The sequence below is a fragment of the Podarcis pityusensis genome, assembly GCF_964106645.2.
Source record: "Podarcis pityusensis genome assembly, chromosome: 16".
NCBI classification, from domain to species: Eukaryota; Metazoa; Chordata; class Lepidosauria; order Squamata; family Lacertidae; genus Podarcis; species Podarcis pityusensis.
The window spans coordinates 6,823,021-6,833,937 of NC_138041.1; the positions used below are offsets into that span (position 1 = coordinate 6,823,021).

The following is a 10,917-nucleotide window of genomic DNA, read 5'->3' on the forward strand; positions in this document are numbered from 1 at the left end:
GATACTGTGAAAATGGAGTCGCTGCCAAGAATTTGATGGCAGCATTTAGCTATGTGGTTTCCATGCATATGACTGTTAACCAGAAGGTTGTGGAAGTTTCAGTAACTGTGCTCACTTTTGGAATAAATCCCCACTGAAATCAGAAACCAAGACCAGTCAGGATTCACCATTCAGTGACTTCGACATCAAGCTTGTGTGAAACAACTGTCACAGATCCAACACCAAGCACTGCCTTGGACACAAGACTTTGCAATAGAACTTGTCTAGCTTCGGTAGATGAAACCACATAGATTTGGGGATCACTCCTGTCTGACAAGTTGATGGAATTTGGACTGGAATCTAAGTTTAACTAGTCTGGGTCAGAGCCAATGTACTGTCTTGAAGAGAACCTATAATGCTATCAGAAGTCCTCTGAAGTAGCTATTGAGCAATAGTTACCTACAGACTCTTAGTTCCTGGCAGGAGACTTTTTTATCAATAATGATGCTGAACCCTCTCTTTGGTTTTTCTTTTGTGTATACCATATTTCATTTATCCTTCTCTATCCCATGTGCCATTCTTACTGCCCTGTTGTTTATCCCAAGCCTCCATATCATATTAAAATGTATGTTTGCATCATTCACATGGTCTTTGGCTTTTACTTTACAACATGCTGCAAATCTTATAGTCTGCATTGAGGGAAGGATGACATACAGTGGTACCTGGGGTTACATACGCTTCAGGTTACTTACGCTTCAGGTTACAGACTCCGCTAACCCAGAAATAGTGCTTCAGGTTAAGAACTTTGCTTCTGGATGAGAACAGAAATCGTGCTCTGGTAGCACAGCAGCAGCAGGAGGCCCCATTAGCTAAAGTGGTGCTTCAGGTTAAGAACAGTTTCAGGTTAACTACAGACCTCCGGAATGAATTATAGTACTTAACCCGAGGTACCACTGTATTCTGGTTATTGAGAAGAGCTAGGTAATGGTTTTGAGCACAATACAAAGTTCTTAGCAGGCATCACGGCCCACTGCTGGTCATGAACTGGACTCGGCTCCTGACTGTATCTCCTATCACCCTTGGTTATTAGCCATAGCAGATGTGGCCAAGGGGATTTGGATTCCAAGAATGGCTGCAGGCCTCAGCTACCATGTTGAATGGAGGTTTGAAGCAACTGAGACATATCTTGCCAATGTATCAGCTGTAACAGCACTGTGGGGATCCTGGGGCAAGAACTTTGCTGTCCAGTTTTTTTACAAGCTGCAGGATACAGTAAGGAAGGAGTTGGTTGTGGCATGAGGATGGCAGTGATTTTCATTCTCTCCAGCAGCTAGAAGCAATAGCAATGTTGGCGCTGGGCCAAATGCATTTATGTCCTTCCCCATACTCTAAATGTGCCCTAAGCAAAGTGTGCATTCCTGGTTAGCAGGATTAGCAAGTTTGAAGAGTCATGGGTTTCATCACACTATCTCCAAGCGGAAAGTGTTGGAAATGCATCTCAAGAGGATGGGACAGATATATTAAGATTCTATTAAGAGGGGGTAGGGATGTGGGTGGTGCTGTGGTCTAAACCACTGAGCCTTGGGCTTGCCAATCAGAAGGTCAGCGGTTCGAATCCCTGTGATGGGGTGAGCTCCCATTGCTCGGTCCCAACTCCTGCCAACCTAGCAGTTCGAAAGCACACCAAAAAGTGTGAGTAGATTAATAGGTACCACTCTGGCGGGAAGGTAAACGGCATTTCCGTGCACTGCTCTGGTGTCAGTGTTAGTCATGACCCACATGACCCAGAAAAACTGTCTGCAAAGTGGACAAACGCTGGCTCCCTTGGCCTGTAAAACGAGATGAGCGCTGCAACCCCAGAGTCTTTCGCGACTGGACTCAACTGTCATGGTCCCTTTAACTTTACCTTTAAGAGGGGGTTGGACCAGATGCAGGGCTGTCTTTACTTGGGGGTGCAAGGGGTGCAGAGCACCCGGGCGCCAAATTCTGGGGGGCACCAAATGTATACCTACTATATACTGGTCCCTCTCAATCGGGGGCAGTGAAAAGCAATGGAGCGAAAGTCCCCACCCCTCCGTCACTCTGCTACTCCGTAGCGTCAAATATTCCCGACGAGTCAGGAAACAAAAGCAGTTTTTTTCCACTGCATCATTGTTACAGGTGAGCAATTTCCCCCCTAAAGAAAGGTTAACAACTTTGGCTTCCCCCCTCCCCAAAAAAGCTCAATAAATGTTAATTTGGGGGCGGGCGCTGGGCAGATCTTTGCACCCCTGCGGTGCATATGCTAAAGACAGCCCTGACTAGATTACTCTTGGCATACCTTCCAGCTCTACAGTTCTATGATTCTATCAAGAAGAGCTTTGTTGGATCAGGCCAAAGGCCATCTAGAGCAGTATCCTGTTCTCACAGAGGCCAACCAGCTGCTTGTGGGAATCCCAGAAGCAGAATCTGAATGCAATAGCAACTCTGCCCCTCCTCCGCTTGCAGAGGCACCACCTTGGGCTGAAGATTGAGGGGTAGCAGGACAATATGTGGTGTGGCCTGTGATGTCGTGCTGCAACATTAGGAGGAGGACTTGCGGTGGCACAGCTTCAATGGCTGCAGCTCCTCCCCCCTTGCGCTCAGGAGGACCCTGCCTTTGATGCTTTGGCTCAGCAGTTCAGCCCCCTCCGCCCCCCTCAATATTGGCAGGGAAGGAGGCTGAGCCCCCTGCTTAGGAATATTGAGGCAGCTGTTGGCACCTCTTTCCCCTAAGCTGACACGCCTACCCCCTTGTGATTCCCAGAAAATGGTATTCAGAGGCAGTCTCCCTCCAACAGGGAAGTGTCAGGAGTGCATGCAGGAGCCGGGCCCTGTGACCAGTAGGGCTTCGCAGGACTGGGGCCTTCCTAAGTTTGTTCTGGGGAGGCAAGGCATGGCCGCACAGGTGAGGCTGCTTGGTAACTCACTGCACCTGGTGGCAAGAGCCGGGAAGGGATATAAGGTCAGCGTTTCCCTTCGGCTCTTTGCTACAGCAGCATGTTTCCTGCCTTGCTGTGTTTGGCTCATTGCTTCTCGACCCTCGGACCCTTGACTTCATGACTCCCTGCTTCCTGACCCTCGGACCCCTGGCTTCTGGAGTCTCGTTCCTGCTCCCACCCCACCATCTTGCCCCCGGTCTTGACGTCCTCAGCCAGGACTTCGATCGCCCGTAGACCGGACCGTGACAGGAAGGGAAATTATATCCACCATGGTTAGCAGCAATTGATACTAACTTGTTCCCCCAATAAACTTTTTTTTTTTTTTTATAAACTTTTAGCCAATCCATTGTGTAAACAGGAACTCTTTTTGGGATGTGGGTGTTGTGGGTGTGTGGAATTAAGTATATATATATATATAATGAAATTCTTTCATCCTCCCTTGGAGCAGACCTTCCAGCAATCCCTCACCCAATAATTCCACTGTTGCTGCAAACTGCTGTCCCTCACGCTGATTATAGCTCTTAGAAAATAAAAATGCAGACAAACAACAACAGGAAGAAATCATTTTGAAATGGCCCAAGATGCACAGCACCGTTGCAGAAATACAGAGCCCACGCAGCACGATATGTGAGAACTCAAATATCCATTACTGCAGGATAGAACACATTATAGCACCACAATCATCACATATAGGGCTGAATCCCAGACATTGAACTGAATTGGGCCAATTCATGTTGATGTGGGAATCATCCAGATTGAGAGAGGCAGCCCCATATCTAGGGGCTCCTGAGGAGACCTCTCACCAGAGGCCCCATCAAAGCTATCTTCAGCACTGGCATCATGAGACCCCCCCATCTATCCTCAAGTTCTAGACCCCCCAAGAACACAATGCATGGCACCAAGGGTGCATTAAGACATGCAGAATATTGCATTAGTTTTCCTAAAATGCTAACGCTTCTGTCCCATCTTCTACTGTTCCTTTCACACTGCAGTACATGTTACTGAATGATGGCTTTTTGATCAATATATCGGCACGCTGTGCCAAATTTCATTCACACCAGTGACCGTAGTGTGAAGGGGGAAAAAGTCACTGGGCAACACTGTGAAGAGTCAGACACAAATGTGTGTGGGCCCAGACGCTCACACAGCCAACCAGTGGCATAGCATGTCGGGGACCACAAGGGTGGTTGCCCTGGGCACAACATTTTTATGGGTGCAAAATTTCAACACCCGGTGCTGCCTCAATACAGCTGTTCACTACCATCTCTGGGCTCATTGTAAACAGCTTCTCCATGAGAACCAGGAAGTGACCTCTCCAGATAATGGAACGACTCTTCTTTTCTTATCTCTGCAGCTGTGATCTCCTGGGTGACACAGATGCCATTAGGCAGTTGAATGTGCATGTGTACTCCATCTGTTTCCCACCCACCCACCCCTCTGTGTTGCCCCGGGCACTGGCAAACCATGCTATGCCACTGCAACCAACCTAGCTTTAGGAAGTTCACACACATTTGGGTGCAGGTCACCTTTGTGTACGTTTTTCATGGGTGGTAAGCCTATTCACAGAGAACCAGTCTGTCAATGGCTACCAGTCATGATAGCTATGCTCATCCTTCATGGTTGAAGGCAGTATCTAAGGTCAGAGACAGATCACTGACTTAAACGCACCTTGGAGTTTGTAGACTGAACGTTGCTGGTCTGTTTCCAGGCTCATTCCATTACAAAATTATACACATTGGGCAGGAGTCTAAACATCATTCTGCGGGGGATGAGCTAACAGCAGCAAAGAAGATGAAAACATTAATTTAGAGCAATTTGAGTTGTGCTCAGAGCCCTCCTTTAGATGGTGTGTTATTATTCAAGGCTGTATATATGTGTCTGTCATTCCTAAGTCAGCAAGCAATTTGGCTGGAACAGATGTAACCCGCTTCTCTACAATCACTAGGTAAGACTCTAAATTGTTTTTCTTTCTTGCCTGCACTTTAGAGCTGGTCAAGGATGAACATTTACTAAATGGCCATGTTTTCCCTCCACTGTCAAAGGCAATGTGTCTCTGAATATCAGCTGGCACGAATCACAAGCGGGGAAAGTGCTGCTGCACTCTGGACCTGCTTGCCAGCTTCCCACAAACATCCAGTTGACCTCTGTGAAAACAGGATACTGGACTGGATGGGCTTTTGGTCTGATCCAACAAGGCTCTGTTTAGTTATTGCAGACCCTCCAGGGGTCCCTATTTTACAGGGACAGTCCTGGATTTACAGAAGCTGTCCCGGTTTCTGATTTGTTCCCGGAATGCCCCGCTTTCCCTTAATGGTAAAGGTAAAGGGACCCCTGACCATTAGGTCCAGTCGTGGATGACTGGACTCTGGGACTGGATTCTGGGGTTGCGGTACTCATCTTGCTTTATTGGCCAAGGGAGCCGGCGTACAGCTTCCAGGTCATGTGGCCAGTATGACTAAGCCGCTTCTGGCAAACTAGAGCAGTGTATGGAAACATTGTTTACCTTCCCGCCGGAGCGGTACCTATTTATCTACTTGCACTTTGACGTGCTTTCGAACTACTAGGTTGGCAGGAGCTGGGACTGAGCAAGGGGAGCTCGCCCCATCGCGGGGATTCAAACTGCCGACCTTCTGATTGGCAAGCCCTAGGCTCTGTGGTTTAACCCACAGCACCACCTGCTTTTCCTTAGGACGGCCCTATTTTCATTGGAATTTTCAATGAAATCTGGAGGGTTTGGTAGGACGTCCCAACTTCCACCAGAGAAATGTTGGATGGTATGGAGTTATGTGACCCCCCCCCAAGCCATCTGTAGGCTGCCCTGCATAGGAAAGATTTTTAAATGTTTAATTTATATATATTTATATTTATTTATTTATTGGAAGCTGCCCAAAGTGGCTGGGGCAACCCATTTAGACAGGTGGTGTATAAATAATAAATAATTGTGCAGTGGTAAACCCCAGACAGAAATAGCATGAAAGAGCAGAAAGGAATAAAGAACAGCATTGGTGATTCATAGCGTTTCAGCTTGGTGAACGGCTTTTATAGCACAGATGACTGAGAACCTGCATAATGTGTGAGGGCAATTTGCCCATTGTTTGTGTTTCAAAACATATGAAGAGCCTGTGGAGGCAAAGCTTAGCCATTATGTCCAGTAGCCACTGATATCCTCCTCCTCCTCCATCAATTTGTCTAATTTGTCTCTTTTGAAGCCATCCAAGTTGGAGCCAACTGTTGCCTCCTGCGGGAGCAAATTCCATAGTTTAACCAGTGCCAAGGTTGCAGGTCTGATCACCGTATGGGACAACTGCATAGTCCTGCATTGCAGGGGCGTTGGACTTGATGATCCTTGGGGTGCCTTCCAACTCTTCAGTTCTATGATTCTGTGGGAATCAAAGAAGCCATAACTGTCCCGAACCTTCCAGTGTTCAACTTCATTGGATGTCCCTGAATCACAGGGAGCAGAGAGTGAGAGCCAGCATGGTATAGTGGTTAAGAGTGGTAGAAGGTCCCATTCACGAGCTGTCACCCTCCGGACCTCTCAAGGAGGAGACACACGAGAGCCAGTGTGGTGTAGTGGTTAAGAGCGGTAGTCTCGTAATCTGGTGAACTGGGTTCGCGTCTCCGCTCCTCCACATGCAGCTGCTGGGTGACTTTGGGCTAGCCACACTTCTTTGAAGTCTCTCAGCCCCACTCACCTCACAGAGTGTTTGTTTTGGGGGAGGAAGGGAAAGGAGATTGTTAGCCGCTTTGAGACTCCTTTGAGTAGTGATAAAGCAGGATATCAAATCCAAACAACAACAACAACTCCTCCTCCTCTTCTTCTTCTTCTTCTTCTTCTTCTTCTTCTTCTTCTTCTTCTTCTTCTTCTTCTTCTTCTGTTCTTTAAGCAGTTCCTAATCTCGTATGATCTGTATTTCTCAGCTCCTAACTTCTTCTTCTTCTTTTCTCTATCCATGCCATGCATAATATTACAAACTTCTATCATGTCACCTCTATTGTGTTCTAATTTTTCTTCATCTTAAACAACCTTTCCTTTAAAAAAAAAACTTTAAAAGAAAAACACTATAGAAATGATATATCGGTAATCTAATTCCCTGCATTTTTGTTGTGGCTGTCATTGTAGATCCTTCTGGTTATTCCACCAACATGGCTCGCTACAGACTCAGTGTCACGCATTCCTCCCAGCTTCGCAACTCAGATGTTATGTTAACACCGCCATCCATCCATGTGGTTGTTCCAGTAATTCCGAATGCTTCCAAAGAGATAGTCACTGCTAAACATCAACCCTGCTATGGTTCCCTGTGTGACATAAGTTCTTGGCCACGCAGGGCTGTTCATTCCTCCTTACCGACTTCTGAGTCTTTTAAGGGAAGAAAAGCCACTCATGGAAAATCTTACACTCTTCGAAGGAAGCCACCTCTCCTCTCATACAGGTATATAAGAGTCTAACTGGGCAGGAACATCCAGTGAAAACAATCTATAAAGGACAATCTTTCTAAAGTCTTATTTCCCACTCCCCACCAGAAATGCCAACCATGCATAATTCCAATTGAAAGTGTGCTACTTAAAATAATCTGGCCTGGCCTTATACCGAGGTCCATCAAGCTTGGTTTTGTTTATGTTTATCACCTGTGGCTCTCCAGGGGTTTTCAGACAGGGTACAAATCGCAGCCTTGCCTGGAGGTACCAGAGATTGAACACGGAACCTTCGGCAAGCTACGAAGATTTTCTACCACATAGTCCTCACTGGGAACCACAAGGTTAGTGGGACAAGAAAAAGGATATCTGTACAGAGGTGTAGCCACAGAGAAACCTACCCACCACCACCCCATGGATATTCCAGACCCCTTGTTTAGATTTTAAAGTTTCTGGGCTTTTTACACATGTGAAGATATACAATGAAGCATACAAGAATGATGGATTGCTTCAAGTGCTCCTTTGTGTCCCTTGTGCTGAATGTTAGATGGGAAGGTCCTTGGGATGGAGACCCCACCTTCTTGTCCTTTGAAAAGGGCTGTGCACATCACTAGCAGAAGTAAACAAATGCATCAACTGATTCAAAATAAATGAGAATAACAAAGAAACAGTCTCACTTCTGCCTCCTTCTGTCCTGTCCTGTGAATAACAAGCACTGGGATAAGTGACATGCCCTTGTTTTGTTTCAAATTTAGGGGGTGGAGTTATGCTATTGGCATTTGATACAATGAAATAGCTTGAAACACATTATGGTAACTGCAGGATCCTACAGATGTTCCCTCGGGAGCAAATCCTCTTGTGTTCTGCTGGGTTTTCTCCCAAGTTAAGTGGTCACAGGATGGAAAAAAGGGCCCAAGTGGAATCTATGGAGCATTCTGCTAAAGTCTTCCCTGGTTAAAAGGCTTAGGGAAGACACTTGGAATAAGCGACAGTGGACAAGGTAGGGCAAATTCATGGAGGATAAGGCTATCTATGGTTACTAGCCAAGATGGCCTTCCTCTGTCTCCACAGTTGGCGGTAGTAATGCTTCTGAGTACCAGTTTTTGGAAACCTCAGAAGGGGAGAGTGCTCTCATGCTCAGGTGCTCCTTGAGGGGTCACCACAAGCATCTGGCTGACCACTGTGAGAAGAGGATGCCGGACTTGATGGACCATTGGCCAGATCTATCAGGCCCTTCGTATGGTATTACACTTACGAATGGGGCGGGGGGAATGGGAAGCCATCCCAACTCAATACAGTGGTACCTCGGGTTACATACGCTTCAGGTTACAGACTCCGCTAACCCAGAAATAGTACCTCGGGTTAAGAACTTTACTTCAGGATGAGAACAGAAATTGCATGGCCGTGGCATGGTGGCAGTGGGAGGCCCCATTAGCTAAAGTGGTACCTCAGGTTAAGAACAGTTTCAGGTTAAGAACGGATCTCCAGAATGAATTAAGTTCTTAACCCGAGGTACCACTGTATGTAGGGTCCTCCTCCTCTCAGACAAAGACATTTGCACCAGCTACCCCCAAGGCTGTTGAGAAGCCATTTGCCTGACTGTACCCCAGCCTTTGGCTGATGGGAGCTGCAGTCCAACAATATTTGGAAGGCACCAGCTTGAGGGTGGCTGTCATATCTTACGTCACTACACTGCCAGGCAAGTTGCCATGTAATCAATTCCGAAAACCTTTTTTTGTGTGTGTCTTACTGCTAATTAGCAGGAAGTGGGGTTTTTGCCTTATGTAAATCTGCCTGTCGTAAGGTCAGTAGAAACATCTTGCGGTTCATCTGCAAAAATCGATGGAGCAAGTAACACACAAGGCAGATTTTGAGACGGACGAGCCTTTTGCGTGTTGAGGTCCCCAAGCCACCCCTCAAATAACTCACAACACACACATAATTTTTTTTAAGGTTTTTGGCATATTTTTTGCCACAACTTTATTAACATACATGATTGTTAGTGGTTGCTTAGGCATTGGTTAAGACTATCTGTCCCCCCCGCCTGGGGACAGAACTGACTTCCAGATACCACCGAAAACCAGTAAGGGAAAACAATAATGGGGAGAAATGGAGCTGAGCGACAGGCCCTCACTTCTCCCCGCATGCTCCCTAGGGCTTGCGGCCCTAGCCCCATTCCAGGGATTCGGACGAAAGCATGGCAAGCCTTTGGATTCCTTCAACAGAATTCCCTTTCCACAGCAACATTGGATGGGCAGGCCCAGCCTATCCTTGCCCCTCCTCCAACCAATTGATATCCAATGCCTAACCGCAACTTACAAGTTGTGACGATTTGCTACGTAGTAGGCAAAAACCAAATGGCCCAGCCAATCAGCCAGATGGACAAAATTCCTACCAGGCCCCTGCCACAACAGCAGATGAACCCATGACAGGCATAGCAAGGTCAGCGCAGCAAACCCTTAAATTCAGGGCGGGTGTTCTGATGCACGCAGAAAAGAGAAAGTTCCCAAGCTGTGTGCACTGTATATAAGCAATTAGATCCCTCCCACCAAATTGCAACACATAAATTGCCCCTGCAACTCGACCAACCAATCATTGCCACAGGCCAACTTTCCAATCCTGCCTGGCAACCGAGGGGCCGCCTGTTAGACCCCACCGCAACCCGAGTTCTCTATTAGGAAGAACACTCTTTGTCTCCATAGCATCCCTCAGACTTTTAGAAGCTCTGATCCATAACATCAAGTTCTTAGTAGGCATCATTGCCTCCTGGTGGCCATGAACTGCATTAACTCCTAATATCCTTCAAATTCTGATGATTTGTTTTATAGCACAATTTTAGGTATCCACCCCCCCAAAACCTTGGAGAATGTAGGGTTGTAGGCCATGCTAGTCCTACTCAGAGTAGACTGGTTGGAATTAATGGGCATGATTGACTCATTAATTTCAGTGGGTCTGCTTTGAGTAGAACTTAGTGGGATACAACCCTTAGTCTTCCCTCAACAGTGAAGGTGCTCTAACCCTTTTCACTGTTTTAACTCAGTTCTACAAATCATCTCAGCAGTGGTCTGTATGCTTTAGCCTTTCTGGGTGTCTGTGCTCCACTTAAAACTGGGGAAAGCAAAACACCGCAGTCCCTCCATTTGTGCTTTTTCAGAATAGGAAGTGTGGGAAGCCAGGGAAGGTGGTTGAGGGCTTCAGAAATGCTTCCTGGAAAGTTCACAGACACAAACACACACACACACACACACACACACACACACACACACACACACACTGCATGCTTGACGCTTTGTTTACAGGTCCCACTTGTGTTTATAATAAACATACAAGTGCTGAGGAGTACTCTCATCTTCCACAAGGTAGCAGCACATTTCCACTTTTTAAAGCTTTGCTACTGGAGCAGGGCCCTCTCCTTGTTGCTAGTATGCTACAATCTCCATTGACCACAGCGTGCATGGCAATGGCTGGGGATGATTAGAATTATAGTTTAGCAACATCTGGAGCATGGATCAGCAACCTTTTTCAGCTGTGGGCCAGTCCACCGCCCCTCAGACCATGTGGG

General features: G+C 46.9%; 1 long non-coding RNA gene across 1 annotated transcript; it reads left to right on the forward strand.

Annotated features, from left to right (window-relative positions):
- The first annotated feature begins 4,144 nt into the window (after positions 1 to 4,144).
- Positions 4,145 to 8,031, forward strand: LOC308465214. The gene is made up of 2 exons (XR_013980359.1): positions 4,145 to 4,884; positions 7,063 to 8,031. It is a non-coding gene; the product is annotated as an uncharacterized lncRNA (long non-coding RNA).
- Positions 8,032 to 10,917: the final 2,886 nt, after the last annotated feature.